Source organism: Ambystoma mexicanum, chromosome 2p (genome assembly GCF_040938575.1).
Source record: "Ambystoma mexicanum isolate Mex_15411 chromosome 2p, UKY_AmexF1_1, whole genome shotgun sequence".
Classification (NCBI taxonomy): domain Eukaryota; kingdom Metazoa; phylum Chordata; class Amphibia; order Caudata; family Ambystomatidae; genus Ambystoma; species Ambystoma mexicanum.
Genome location: NC_090923.1, coordinates 925,292,286 through 925,307,110, shown reverse-complemented (window position 1 = coordinate 925,307,110; position 14,825 = coordinate 925,292,286).

The window sequence follows — 14,825 nt, the reverse complement described above, 5'->3', positions numbered from 1 at the left end:
CTTTCGAATGGTACTCCCACAACTGGGAGTGGTACCAATGGAGCTTGGATTGTCGAGCCAACCTTACCAGATAACTGGCAGGAGGCACAACTCCTGCAGTGACTTTCTACTTGCACCCCCATCTTGGGCCAGTAGAAGTGCATGGATAACCTTTGCTTGGTCCTCTTAATACCAAGGTGACCAGCAAGGGGCACTTCATGCGCCAACTGCAGGAGGAAGGGTCTTACAGAAGGGGAACCACCAACCTCCTATGGTCTCCTTCTGTAGACTCTGTGGGCTCACTATACAGGAGTCCACCTTCCCAATAAATCCGATGCGTCCCAGGAGGTTCACCCTCAAGCTGGGAGCAGGCCTGTCTCCTTAGGCCTTTTCAGAGATGGGCACTCACGTTGGCCTTTACTGAATTCGTCCCTATCAGGACCACCTTCTACTAACAAGTCTTTTAGTTCAGGATGGTCGTTGGGGTCAAATACTTCAGGCATCGCCACCTCCTCGTCAGGCCCGGGCGATTGACCAACTTCCTCCACCGCAGTGGTAGGCGAGCTCGGGGGAATATTCTCTTTCCCTCGACTTGACTTGTTTACTCCTTTCGCCTTGGGTTTCCCCTTCGGCTGGGGCGGCGTATTGGTCTTGGCCAATGCTGCCCGTGCTTGAGACTGTGTGTAGGGTCTTTCGGCAGTGTCTCCTATGAGCCCTAGAGCTCTGAGGTCATTACCTAACAAGACCTTTCCTGGGACGTTTCTCTGAATGCTCACTGGAATCCTGACTGCTGTACCATTTAAAGTAAGATTTACAGGTATTACTGGGAACATACGGAGTGGGCCGTCAGCCAACCTAGTGGGCATCAGAGTAGCTCTGGCAACTTCCTCTGAGTCTACCAAGGTAGAATCCACTACAGTTCGACTGCACCCACTATCCCTAAGAGCTGGAGTATCTACTCCATTAATCAGCACACTGTCTTTAAAGTAGTGCTTGGTATTATCTGGAATCCTAGCATAAGCCTCTGCGACTTTAGGCTCCCAGGAACCCAGGGAAACTAAAACTACCTCAGCTTCTATCCCGCTGGGAAATCAGTCTGAGGAGAAGAATGCTCCTGTAATCTCTTCTTCCTCGTAGGAGGAGAAGGCCAGATTAGCGGAGTGGACCCCCAAAGGTCTAACCTTACACCGGGGATCCCCCTTCACGTGGTCAGTTGCTCCACAAGCAAAACAAGATCCATTGGGTCTGTTTACATAGGGAGGCTTATTGTAACCCGAGTTCTGTTTCGGAGGCTGACCTCCACTACCCTGTGAGTTCTCTTGTGTCTTACCCTTATTTTTCTTTTTGTGGCCCTTTTGGGAAGAAGGTTTATCAGATTCTCCACCCTCCTTATCTTTGGACTTTTTCCCTTCCTCCTGCTTACCAGGATGAGTTTTGTCCTTATGGGACACTCGATGTGACACCCATAAGTCTGCTGCAATGGCCAGCTTCTTAGGATCTATCTCCTTCGAATCGGCCAAATGCTGCTTAAGCTCCGGGGAAGAAGAGGCAAAAATGTGTTCCAGCATGACAAGATTTGTCATGCCTTCAAAGGTAGAAACCTTATAACCTTCTACCCAGCCAGTTAAGTTTTTTAAGGATTCAGTCACATAAGATACCCAAGTACCACCTTCTTTTTTCTTATACTCTCTGAATCGTTTCAAATATTGGGCCAGAGTCTTTCCAAACTTTAAAATGAGAGTTTGCTGTAACATTGCGAAATCAGCTCGCTCAGCCTTCGACATTTCCATAATGGCACTACAGCCAGAATGGGGCAGTCTGCTGAGTAACCAGGCAATCTTATCAGCATTGTCAACTTGTTGAACTTCGCATGCATACTCAAACGCATTCAGCCAGTCCATAATGTCATTCCTTTCCTCATACACACTGAGCAGATCTTTCGGAAACCGTGGATGAGAGGAGGCCCCAGACCCATGTCCAGGACCCTTGGACCCATTTGCAACCTGAAGCTTGGCCAGTTCCAACTGGTGATCCCTGTCTTTCTGTTTTTCTGCCTGTTCGATTTTTAGTTTGGCTATGCTGAATTCAAGCTCCTTCTGCCTAAACCGCAGCTCTTGCTTCTTGAATTCAAGCATAGCCTCCCCATCAGCACTGGCAGAGGAAACATTAGACATCTCATTCTCCCTGTCCTCGTGGTCGCGGTGGATCAGTGCAGCGGCAGAACCGTCAGTTCTACCAGTGAGAGCAGCCCCACCTCCTTCTGCACTGATCTCAGAAGATATAGCGTCAAGCTGCGCTTCTTGCCACGCCACGATTATTTGGATCATATCCAATTTGGTGCCTTGAGAGGAAACACCTCTCTCCGCACACATCTTTTTCAATGTTTCTGATTTGGAAGCATTTAAAGTTAACAAGGTATTTGTTTCCATACTGTTAGATAGGACTATGGCCTTTTTAAAGTTATACTATAACAATTCACTACGTGTCCTGGTAGGAATAACTTGAAATGCCTTAGTTCATGCGCAACACTGGATACCTTCAGTCGTATCCCACCGCTGTACACCAATTTGTTAAGACGGATTTCTGAACTCTGTCCTGGCAGCGCAGAAGTTCAGAAGGCCAACCTAATTACTTGGAACAGGGTAACCTCTGGACAAGCCAGACCAATCAGGGTAGCGATCGCGGCGGTCAAGAATAGGTCTCAAGAGGGGTGAGGGTGACTGAAGGACACTTACAAACTACTCCAAACAGGTGTTATATTAAAAATATATACACATTTATTCCAAGGCCTTTAAAACAATGACCGTAGCGAGAAATCACAATACATCTCTAGTACATCTCTAGTAAACCAACACATACCATACCAATACAATATATATACACATACAAACAAGTCTATAGCGTTAGATGCACGAAATGTGTAGTCCACCTAAAAGGGAAGGAAAACAGGCAGTGCGAAATAATGCTTAGACCCAGTCCGCCTTCAGAGGCACCTAACTAAAAGGAAGTCCGAGCCCTACAAAGAGTGGAGCCTTGTGCTCAAAAGTACCTCCACACGCTGGTGCCAACGGGCAAAAAGGGGAGTCTCTTCGAGGGATTCAGGCAGTTCAGTTTAGTGCACAAATGAAGAAGAACAGAGTTCCGCGACTCAAGCGCAGCCTCCCCTGCGGGCAGAAGCAGAGCGCGAGTACGGAAAGGCGTGCTGTTTTGACACAGCGGGAAAAAGCTATGGGCTCCTGCAGGAGGGCGACCAGTTCCTAGCTATGCTACTCACCGGTCTCCGATGCAAGCAGATCCAGGCTTCTCTGCATCAGTTTCACTCGCTGGCAGGTTCAGGAGAGCAGGGGACGTCTCGTCGTCGTGTAGATTCTGCAGCAGCAGAGATGAGTTAAAGATGTCCCAAACGAAGTAAACCCGCACAGTTTGTTACCACAGCAGGGCAACGGAGCAGCCGTGTGTATCTCAGCCAAATGTACACTACTCACTTCAGACCTGGGAACGCCAAGTGTACGAATCGTGTGAGAGTGACAAGGACTCGAAATACTACACAACCTGGCGGCGGTTACAGAGCAAGACTCCTGGGTAGGCTGGTCAGTCTGCTGGATGGCCCAGAGACGCTTCCGAAGGCTTACGAGCAGGAGATGGTGAACATGCCGAGAATAGCTGTTCCCGCTATTCCAAGGGTCAAAGTACCAGTACAGGCCTTCTAGTTCGATCAGAGGTAAAAAGGGTTTCACAAGGCGACAGCAGTGCAGAGGAGCAGTCCTTCAGCGGGTCACCAGCGATTCCTCGGTTCAGCCTCGTGGTTGCAGGATACTTGGCTCCTGTATTCCTTCGTTCATGAGAACTCAGGAGATCGACATGGTAGTGGTGTTTCCAGCCCCCTCTTATCCACGGTTCCCTTCGCGCCAAAACGGAGGGGACCCAATGGGAGATCCGCTCATCAACACTCACACCATACGTGGACCTATTACGGACCACGGTGGTCCCAGGCATTCACACCACCCTAGACTCTCTGGCACCCAGGATGTGTATTGGGACCAGACATCCCAGCCCACATCCTGGAGGCACACACAAGGCCTGTAGAAGCCTGCAAAAGCATCCGTGTTTCGTGGGAAAGTACATGCCCAAATAAGGAAGACCCCGGGTCGGCTCGACCTGGGGAAGGTGAAGGGAGCAAGACGGTCAGCGGACAGGACAAAGGAGCCTCGTGGTCTGGCCATTCTCAGAGCCAGGCCACCATTTTGGGCTAAGCGCAAGAAACACGCTTAAAACGCCAAAAGGAGCTCAAAACACAAGAAACGATCGCTGCCACCATTCCTGTCCGTGATTCACTTGCCCCGATCAGTTACAATCCAAAAAGAGTATCTAAGGCCTGTAGAAGGCTAGAGACCCAAGAGAGCGGTAACTTAGCTTACAGTGCCCTCTTGTGTCATGTTGCACGAAAGCCGCAACATGATAAAGGAAACTACGGAAAACAGCGTTTCCCGGTACTGACTGTCTTAAGGGCATGTCAGTTTCCCCGTAAGAATGGAGCGAAAACCCAGAGGAGTGCGGCAGAAGGCTGCACTTCTCTGGCAAAGTCTAGATCATGGTGAAAAACAACAGCAAACAGTTTAGGGGTTGCCACATGGAAGGAAAATTACCCACAATTACGAAACCTTTCCTAACACTCGCCCTTCCCAGACTATGGACAGGGGGAACTAATCCACCCCTGGATGAGTCTCTTGTTCAGGTCGGTTAAACATTCTGGACAACCCATCAGCATTGCTATGTTGGACACCTGGCCTATGCTCAATAGTGAAGTCGAAGCCTTGTAGACTTATGGACCACCTAAGCAACTTTGGATTCTCCCCCTTCATGTTCATTAGCCACTTTAAGGGCTTATGGTCAGTTTGCACAGTGAAGTGGGTCCCATAGAGGTAGGGCCTCAGCTTCCGCAGGGTCCACACAACAGAGAAACATTCTTTCTCTACCGTGGACCATCTGAGCTCTCTGTCCTTAAGCTGACGACTAATAAAAGGTCTTTGATAATCAGGGGCCCTGAGGACAGGGGCCTGGCACAAAGAGTCTTTTAAGCCATTGAAGGCCTTCTCACACTCGTCGGTCCAAGTTACCTTCTTGGGTTTCTTCGGAGTGGTGAGGGCAGTCAGAGGGGCAGCTATGGTGCCATAGTCTGCCACAAAGTTTTGGTAATACCCCGTGAGTCCTAAGAAGGCTCTCACTTGGGTCTGTGTAGTGGGGGTAGGCCAGTCTTGTACTGCTTGTACTTTACTGGGAAGAGGCTGTATCCTCCCTCCAGCTACTTCATGTCCAAGGTAAACCACGGAGCCTTGTCCAATCTGGCATTTACTAGCCTTTATGGTCAAGCGTGCTTTCTGAAGAGCCTGGAGCACAATCCCGAGGTGTTTCACATGGTCTTCCCAGGTGGCACTGAAACTTGCTATATCGTCCAGATATGCAAGACAGAATTCGTCCAACCCATTCACCACATGATTCACAAGCCTCTGGAAAGTGGCAGGTGCATTCTTCAACCCGAACGGCATTACCCTGAATTGGTAAAGGCCGTCTGGAGTAGAAAACGCTGTCTTCTCCTTGGCATGTTCTGCTAAAGCTATTTGCCAATAGCCAGCAGTGAGGTCAAACGTGCTGAGGTACTTGGATGCACCCAAAGTATCCACCAGCTCATCTGTTCGAGGCAAGGGGTGTGCATCTGTCTTGGTGACAGCATTCAGAGCCCTGTAATCCACGCAGAACCTCAATTCAGAAGTGCCTGCCTTTGGAACCAACACCACAGGGCTGGACCAAGTACTACTAGAGGGTTCAATCAACCCAAGGTCTAACATCTTGTTGACCTCGGTCTTAATATAAGACTGTACTTTGTCTGACATCCTGTATCCCCTACTTTTGGTAGGTACACTGTCTGCTGTGTCTATGTTATGTTTGCACCAACGTGTCAAACCAGGCGACTGTGAAAACAGGGGGGAAAACTGCCTAAGCAAACTTTTCACCTCAGCCTGCTGATCAGAAGTCAGGTGAGGGGCCACTCGGACACCCTCAAAGGAGCTATCTGAAGGACCGCTTTGGAACAGGTCGGGGAGAGGTTCAGACTCCTCTTCCTCAACATCTGAAGCCAGTAGCAGTGCTGCGATTTTGACTCTTGGGACGAAAGCCTTCAGCCTATTTACGTGAAACACTTTTGGAGCCTATCCAGGCCTTCCAAGGTCCACTAAATAGTTAACCTCACCCAGGGGCTCCACCACTATGTAAGGGCCCGACCATTTGTCCTGTAAAGCTCGAGGCCCTATGGGATTCATGATCAGGACTTGCGGACCAGGTGTTAAGTTGATGAGGGAAGCTTTCTGGTCGTACCAATGTTTCACCAGCGCTTGTCCTGCCTCAATTTATCACTAGCCAAGCCCATCAGAAGTATCATCCGTTTTCTGAGCCCCAGCACATAATCTACTATGTTGGTAGTAACAGGGGGAGTGGGCATCTCCCATCCCTCTTTGACTATGGCTAAGGGTCCCCATACAGGATGACCGAACAGAAGTTCGAAGGGGCTGAAGCCAACACCCTCCTGTGGTACCTCTCGGTAGGCAAACAGTAAGCATGGTAAAAGAAGATCCCATTTTCTTCTCTGAGGTTCTTCCAGAGCCCCAATCATGCTCTTTAACGTTCTGTTGAAACGTTCCACCAGACCATTGGTCTGGGGGTGGTATGCAGAAGAGAACTTGTAGGTGACACCACATTCTTTCCACATAGCCTGCATATACTTCGACATAAAGTTGCTGCCACGATCCGACACAACTTCTTTAGGGAAGCCAACCCTAATAAATATACCAAGTTACGCTTTTGCAACTGACTTGGCAGTTACAGTTTTCAATGGGATGGCCTCAGGATATCTGGTTGCATGGTCGACCAGCACCAGGATAAACCTATTTCCTGAGGATGTTTGCGGGTCAAGGGGACCTACGATGTCGATCCCTACCCTTTCGAATGGTACTCCCACAACTGGGAGTGGTACCAATGGAGCTTGGATTGTCGAGCCAACCTTACCAGATAACTGGCAGGAGGCACAACTCCTGCAGTGACTTTCTACTTGCACCCCCATCTTGGGCCAGTAGAAGTGCATGGATAACCTTTGCTTGGTCCTCTTAATACCAAGGTGACCAGCAAGGGGCACTTCATGCGCCAACTGCAGGAGGAAGGGTCTTACAGAAGGGGAACCACCAACCTCCTATGGTCTCCTTCTGTAGACTCTGTGGGCTCACTATACAGGAGTCCACCTTCCCAATAAATCCGATGCGTCCCAGGAGGTTCACCCTCAAGCTGGGAGCAGGCCTGTCTCCTTAGGCCTTTTCAGAGATGGGCACTCACGTTGGCCTTTACTGAATTCGTCCCTATCAGGACCACCTTCTACTAACAAGTCTTTTAGTTCAGGATGGTCGTTGGGGTCAAATACTTCAGGCATCGCCACCTCCTCGTCAGGCCCGGGCGATTGACCAACTTCCTCCACCGCAGTGGTAGGCGAGCTCGGGGGAATATTCTCTTTCCCTCGACTTGACTTGTTTACTCCTTTCGCCTTGGGTTTCCCCTTCGGCTGGGGCGGCGTATTGGTCTTGGCCAATGCTGCCCGTGCTTGAGACTGTGTGTAGGGTCTTTCGGCAGTGTCTCCTATGAGCCCTAGAGCTCTGAGGTCATTACCTAACAAGACCTTTCCTGGGACGTTTCTCTGAATGCTCACTGGAATCCTGACTGCTGTACCATTTAAAGTAAGATTTACAGGTATTACTGGGAACATACGGAGTGGGCCGTCAGCCAACCTAGTGGGCATCAGAGTAGCTCTGGCAACTTCCTCTGAGTCTACCAAGGTAGAATCCACTACAGTTCGACTGCACCCACTATCCCTAAGAGCTGGAGTATCTACTCCATTAATCAGCATACAGTCTTTAAAGTAGTGCTTGGTATTATCTGGAATCCTAGCATAAGCCTCTGCGACTTTAGGCTCCCAGGAACCCAGGGAAACTAAAACTACCTCAGCTTCTATCCCGCTGGGAAATCAGTCTGAGGAGAAGAATGCTCCTGTAATCTCTTCTTCCTCGTAGGAGGAGAAGGCCAGATTAGCGGAGTGGACCCCCAAAGGTCTAACCTTACACCGGGGATCCCCCTTCACGTGGTCAGTTGCTCCACAAGCAAAACAAGATCCATTGGGTCTGTTTACATAGGGAGGCTTATTGTAACCCGAGTTCTGTTTCGGAGGCTGACCTCCACTACCCTGTGAGTTCTCTTGTGTCTTACCCTTATTTTTCTTTTTGTGGCCCTTTTGGGAAGAAGGTTTATCAGATTCTCCACCCTCCTTATCTTTGGACTTTTTCCCTTCCTCCTGCTTACCAGGATGAGTTTTGTCCTTATGGGACACTCGATGTGACACCCATAAGTCTGCTGCAATGGCCAGCTTCTTAGGATCTATCTCCTTCGAATCGGCCAAATGCTGCTTAAGCTCCGGGGAAGAAGAGGCAAAAATGTGTTCCAGCATGACAAGATTTGTCATGCCTTCAAAGGTAGAAACCTTATAACCTTCTACCCAGCCAGTTAAGTTTTTTAAGGATTCAGTCACATAAGATACCCAAGTACCACCTTCTTTTTTCTTATACTCTCTGAATCGTTTCAAATATTGGGCCAGAGTCTTTCCAAACTTTAAAATGAGAGTTTGCTGTAACATTGCGAAATCAGCTCGCTCAGCCTTCGACATTTCCATAATGGCACTACAGCCAGAATGGGGCAGTCTGCTGAGTAACCAGGCAATCTTATCAGCATTGTCAACTTGTTGAACTTCGCATGCATACTCAAACGCATTCAGCCAGTCCATAATGTCATTCCTTTCCTCATACACACTGAGCAGATCTTTCGGAAACCGTGGATGAGAGGAGGCCCCAGACCCATGTCCAGGACCCTTGGACCCATTTGCAACCTGAAGCTTGGCCAGTTCCAACTGGTGATCCCTGTCTTTCTGTTTTTCTGCCTGTTCGATTTTTAGTTTGGCTATGCTGAATTCAAGCTCCTTCTGCCTAAACCGCAGCTCTTGCTTCTTGAATTCAAGCATAGCCTCCCCATCAGCACTGGCAGAGGAAACATTAGACATCTCATTCTCCCTGTCCTCGTGGTCGCGGTGGATCAGTGCAGCGGCAGAACCGTCAGTTCTACCAGTGAGAGCAGCCCCACCTCCTTCTGCACTGATCTCAGAAGATATAGCGTCAAGCTGCGCTTCTTGCCACGCCACGATTATTTGGATCATATCCAATTTGGTGCCTTGAGAGGAAACACCTCTCTCCGCACACATCTTTTTCAATGTTTCTGATTTGGAAGCATTTAAAGTTAACAAGGTATTTGTTTCCATACTGTTAGATAGGACTATGGCCTTTTTAAAGTTATACTATAACAATTCACTACGTGTCCTGGTAGGAATAACTTGAAATGCCTTAGTTCATGCGCAACACTGGATACCTTCAGTCGTATCCCACCGCTGTACACCAATTTGTTAAGACGGATTTCTGAACTCTGTCCTGGCAGCGCAGAAGTTCAGAAGGCCAACCTAATTACTTGGAACAGGGTAACCTCTGGACAAGCCAGACCAATCAGGGTAGCGATCGCGGCGGTCAAGAATAGGTCTCAAGAGGGGTGAGGGTGACTGAAGGACACTTACAAACTACTCCAAACAGGTGTTATATTAAAAATATATACACATTTATTCCAAGGCCTTTAAAACAATGACCGTAGCGAGAAATCACAATACATCTCTAGTACATCTCTAGTAAACCAACACATACCATACCAATACAATATATATACACATACAAACAAGTCTATAGCGTTAGATGCACGAAATGTGTAGTCCACCTAAAAGGGAAGGAAAACAGGCAGTGCGAAATAATGCTTAGACCCAGTCCGCCTTCAGAGGCACCTAACTAAAAGGAAGTCCGAGCCCTACAAAGAGTGGAGCCTTGTGCTCAAAAGTACCTCCACACGCTGGTGCCAACGGGCAAAAAGGGGAGTCTCTTCGAGGGATTCAGGCAGTTCAGTTTAGTGCACAAATGAAGAAGAACAGAGTTCCGCGACTCAAGCGCAGCCTCCCCTGCGGGCAGAAGCAGAGCGCGAGTACGGAAAGGCGTGCTGTTTTGACACAGCGGGAAAAAGCTATGGGCTCCTGCAGGAGGGCGACCAGTTCCTAGCTATGCTACTCACCGGTCTCCGATGCAAGCAGATCCAGGCTTCTCTGCATCAGTTTCACTCGCTGGCAGGTTCAGGAGAGCAGGGGACGTCTCGTCGTCGTGTAGATTCTGCAGCAGCAGAGATGAGTTAAAGATGTCCCAAACGAAGTGAACCCGCACAGTTTGTTACCACAGCAGGGCAACGGAGCGGCCGTGTGTATCTCAGCCAAATGTACACTACTCACTTCAGACCTGGGAACGCCAAGTGTAAGAATCGTGTGAGAGTGACAAGGACTCGAAATACTACACAACATGGCGGCGGTTACAGAGCAAGACTCCTGGGTAGGCTGGTCAGTCTGCTGGATGGCCCAGAGATGCATCCGAAGGCTTACGAGCAGGAGATGGTGAAGATGCCGAGAATAGCTGTTCCCGCTATTCCAAGGGTCGTAGTACCAGTACAGGCCTTCTAATTCGATCAGAGGTAAAAAGGGTTTCACAAGGCAACAGCAGTGCAGAGGAGCAGTCCTTCAGCGGGTCACCAGCGATTCCTCGGTTCAGCCTCGTGGTTGCAGGATACTTGGCTCCTGTATTCCTTCGTTCGTGAGAACTCAGGGGATCGACATGGTAGTGGTGTTTCCAGCCCCCTCTTATCCACGGTTCCCTTCGCACCAAAACGGAGAGGACCCAATGGGAGATCCGCTCATCAACACTCACACCATACGTGGACCTATCATGGACCACGGTGGTCCCAGGCATTCACACCACCCTAGACTCTCTGGCACCCAGGATGTGTATTGGGACCAGACATCCCAGCCCACATCCTGGAGGCACACACAAGGCCTGTAGAAGCCCGCGAAAGCATCCGTGTTTCGTGGGAAAGTACATGCCCAAATAAGGAAGGCCCCGGGTCGGCTCGACCTGGGGAAGGTGAAGGGAGCAAGACGGTCAGCGGACAGGACAAAGGAGCCTCATGGTCTGGCCATTTTCGGAGCCAGGCCACCATTTTGGGCTAAGCACGAGAAACGCGCTTAAAACGCCAAAAGGAGCTCAAAACACAAGAAACGATCGCTGCCACCATTCCCGTCCGTGATTCACTTTCCCCGATCAGTTACAATCCAAAAAGAGTATCTAGGGCCTGTAGAAGGCTAGAGACCCAAGAGAGCGGTAACTTAGCTTACAGTGCCCTCTTGTGTCATGTTGCACGAACATGATACATGATAAAAGAAACTACGGAAAACAGCGTTTCCCGGTACTGACTGTCTTAAGGGCATGTCAGTTTCCCCATAAGAATGGAGCGAAAGCCCAGAGGAGTGCGGCAGAAGGCTGCACTTCTCTGGCAAAGTCTAGATCATGGTGAAAAACAACAGCAAAAAGTTTAGGGGTTGCCACATGGAAGGAAAATTACCCACAATTACGAAATCTTTCCTAACCCCAAACCCATCCATCGCCACTGGAAGCTTCAAGGAGGCCTCAAGTCTAATGGAAAGTCTATGTTACCTACCACTGAATGGCAGTCAATGTACGTAGGTTTTCCCCATCCCTGTCTCCTTACCTTAACACAAAGGTCTTGCTCACGTGCCGCACATTCCCTAAAGTCCTGTAACCACTCTATCAACTCTGGAGCAGTCTCTCTTTTGCAGGCCAAGCAATTCTACATTTTTCCATCATCATTCCTGAAGCTATTGGTGTTGCCTGCACGGTGCATTTCTACTTAATCAGCAACACAATCAATAAATATATACACACTTAACTGTAATGCTCAAGTTTCAGCCATAGAATCAGGCGTAAGCCTTCCAGAAGAGGGTCACTGTGTCACAACCCCACCACATATGGATGACGCCTGATGGTACAAAGACACACCAGCATCTAGATTCAGTCTCTGTTACTTTTGTCCATATTACGGGCATGCTTTACGCACACATTGCACTTCTCAAGTGAATCTCATTCAGCCTTTTGTTAAGGGCCACCCTCCTCACGTGCCCAGAGCCCCTTGCCATTCCTGATCTCTTAGAGGCGATGCCAAGTCATTCTCCCACTCGGTGTGCACGGTAAACAGTGCAGAAGCAGGCTGGAATAACCATGCCTTAAACAAAACCGAAATTGCTGTGCCCGCTCCTGTTAACCTTTTAAGCTTGGTGCTATGGGCACGCCACTCCCGAATCAATGGGCACTCCAGCCAGTGCTGCCTATGCTCCAGCTACAACCCTCACAAATTCTAAAAGGTTCCCTTCCCTCCAAGGAATGCGCAGCCACCACTTCCAGATAAGAACCAAGCCTACCTACTGATATGTAACTGTGCCGAATACTCTGTAACCTTTGAGTATATCAAATCTGCCTTTGGTTTTTGAGGACTTAATTAAAAAATGCTCTTACCCGAAATTGTACTTTGGATGAGAAATATTATTTTTATACTCTTACCTTTTCACCATGCTTCCCCAGACTGTGGCTGCAGGCTACACGAAGTGGCAATCTTGGAACCTTGCTCTTGCTCATGGTGGGATACACAGAGGAGGGCTAGGGAGAACCCTTCTTCGTATTAAGGGCGCAAGCTGAGGTTGGGGACCAGAAGAAAACCATAGGACCACCTATTGTAAAATCACAACTCAGGGGAAAAAGAACATGAAATCTGGAACACCAATTCCCTCCACTCCTTAATTCATACGTCATCATCGAGGAAGCTAATACAAGCATATCTCCAATGGCTGTTTGTAGCCTTTCTTAGTGGGATAACTCTGACTTGGTTCTTATGTACTAGCTTGACTACTGCTCTCGCCAACCTGCTAGCAAGTGCTGAGCAAGCAATCTTAGTATTACCCCTAACGATGGAGACCAGTCTGCAGGATCTGCAGCCTGTCCTACTTTTACCAGGCTTCAGAAGCAGGAACAAGGGAGCTTCACTCATAGAACCTTGGAGCCAACCCAACTCTAGTGCAGAGTTATAAACCACCCACAGTTTAGGAACCAAGATCTCCTTGTGTTTTACAAATAGAGCATTGCTTCCCAGTGCTTTGCCGCTGCCCAATTACTTTATCTCCCCAAACAATCTCAGGCTTTGCTATGGACTCATTACACAGAGCTGCTTCCTGATCAAGGACTGCCGGCAGCCTAGACTCTACCGACCAGTCATCTATTTTTGTGAATAAAACCTTGTTAACTCCCATGTGCTAAATGATCCACCTACCAATTAATCCAAGGATTTACGTAATTGCTTTTGGGTCCGCCTACCTATTGACCAGCCAATTTAATAACAACCCTATTCTTTCTCCTTTGCTGTGCTCTACAGCAACATACGCTGCAGAATATCATTCACTTCACTCACTTTTAAGAGCAATACAAATAGAATCACTCATCCAGATAAGCCAAAGATGTATATGTCAACTTCTTTCATCCTGCCCTCCTGGCTGGTGTATGGCCTGCAATGTTCTGCATGGTTGTGGGAGGCTTGTTCCTCTTCTAGCCTTTGCACTGCCCCCCCAACAGTGTAATGCTCCATACCCATAGAGGCAGTGTCACCTCTTCTTTACTGTTTGCTTTTCCCAATGGAAGCTCACTGACCGGTCTGGGGTTGGCCATCTGGGCCCAGTGATGTGTATATCCTTGATCAGGATTCTATATGGTGAACACCATGACACCTTTGATAGAAATGCTGTCACAGTAAACATACAAGAATGAAGAAACCGCCCTGAAAAAGGACCACAGTCCGAAATGCATCGGCGGTAGTGGCTTCTGCTCAACCAAAATGCAAAATGAAACTAAATAAAATCAGAGACTCTTGTATTCTACACACATATGGCTTCATCATTTATGGTGACGAATAAACCAATCAAGGAAAAACGGAGTATGGGTTCTCCTTGAGCTATCTCTATTAAGCAGTATTGGGCTCTATAGGGCCTGCCAGTGTTGTTTCTAAACAGCTAAACAGTCTTCTGAGAGTTAATGATGTAATTGCATCTGTAAATGTGCTACTGGTGTAATAAAAATGTCTTAATCATGTGTGCCTCGAGCCCCACCTGGGGTTCTAAGAATTATATCACACAGATCCCAGTCCTAATACCTGACCCTGAAAAATGCTATTGTTTGCTTATTGATAGCAGTTGGCTAAAACCATAAGATGTCTAAAATAAAATGTGCAGAATACATGTTAAGCAGACCCTAACCAAGACCATGAGCTGCCCTCCATTGAACCCATAACATCCCATCATGTATGGGCCAAAAATTCCTAGTAACTGCGCAGCCTAAGCCAACATACACAACATTACAATTTGCACAACGGGTATGCAGACTTTGTAGGCAGACATACTATGCGTAGTAGTGCAGAATGCGTCTGTACATTCACTCATGCACACAAAGGAGTATACATCACCCAACAGCAGCACAGACATGCCACTAACCTCGAGTTAAGCCAATGACGAATGCTCTTTCCCCTGCAGCACAGATATAAAACACTGCTTGGAAGAACAGCGACTTCCCAGCCCCTAACTCCAAAAGTAGGTGAATGCAAACCCACCAGTAGGTCAAAGGTAACCCTTCAGAAGGAATATAGGAAGGAAGACAGAATGTGCTTGCGAAAATGTAGATTACTTTGTACTTTGTGAATAGGGCGGCGTTTGGATGGCAGCTTCATGAATGTCCTAA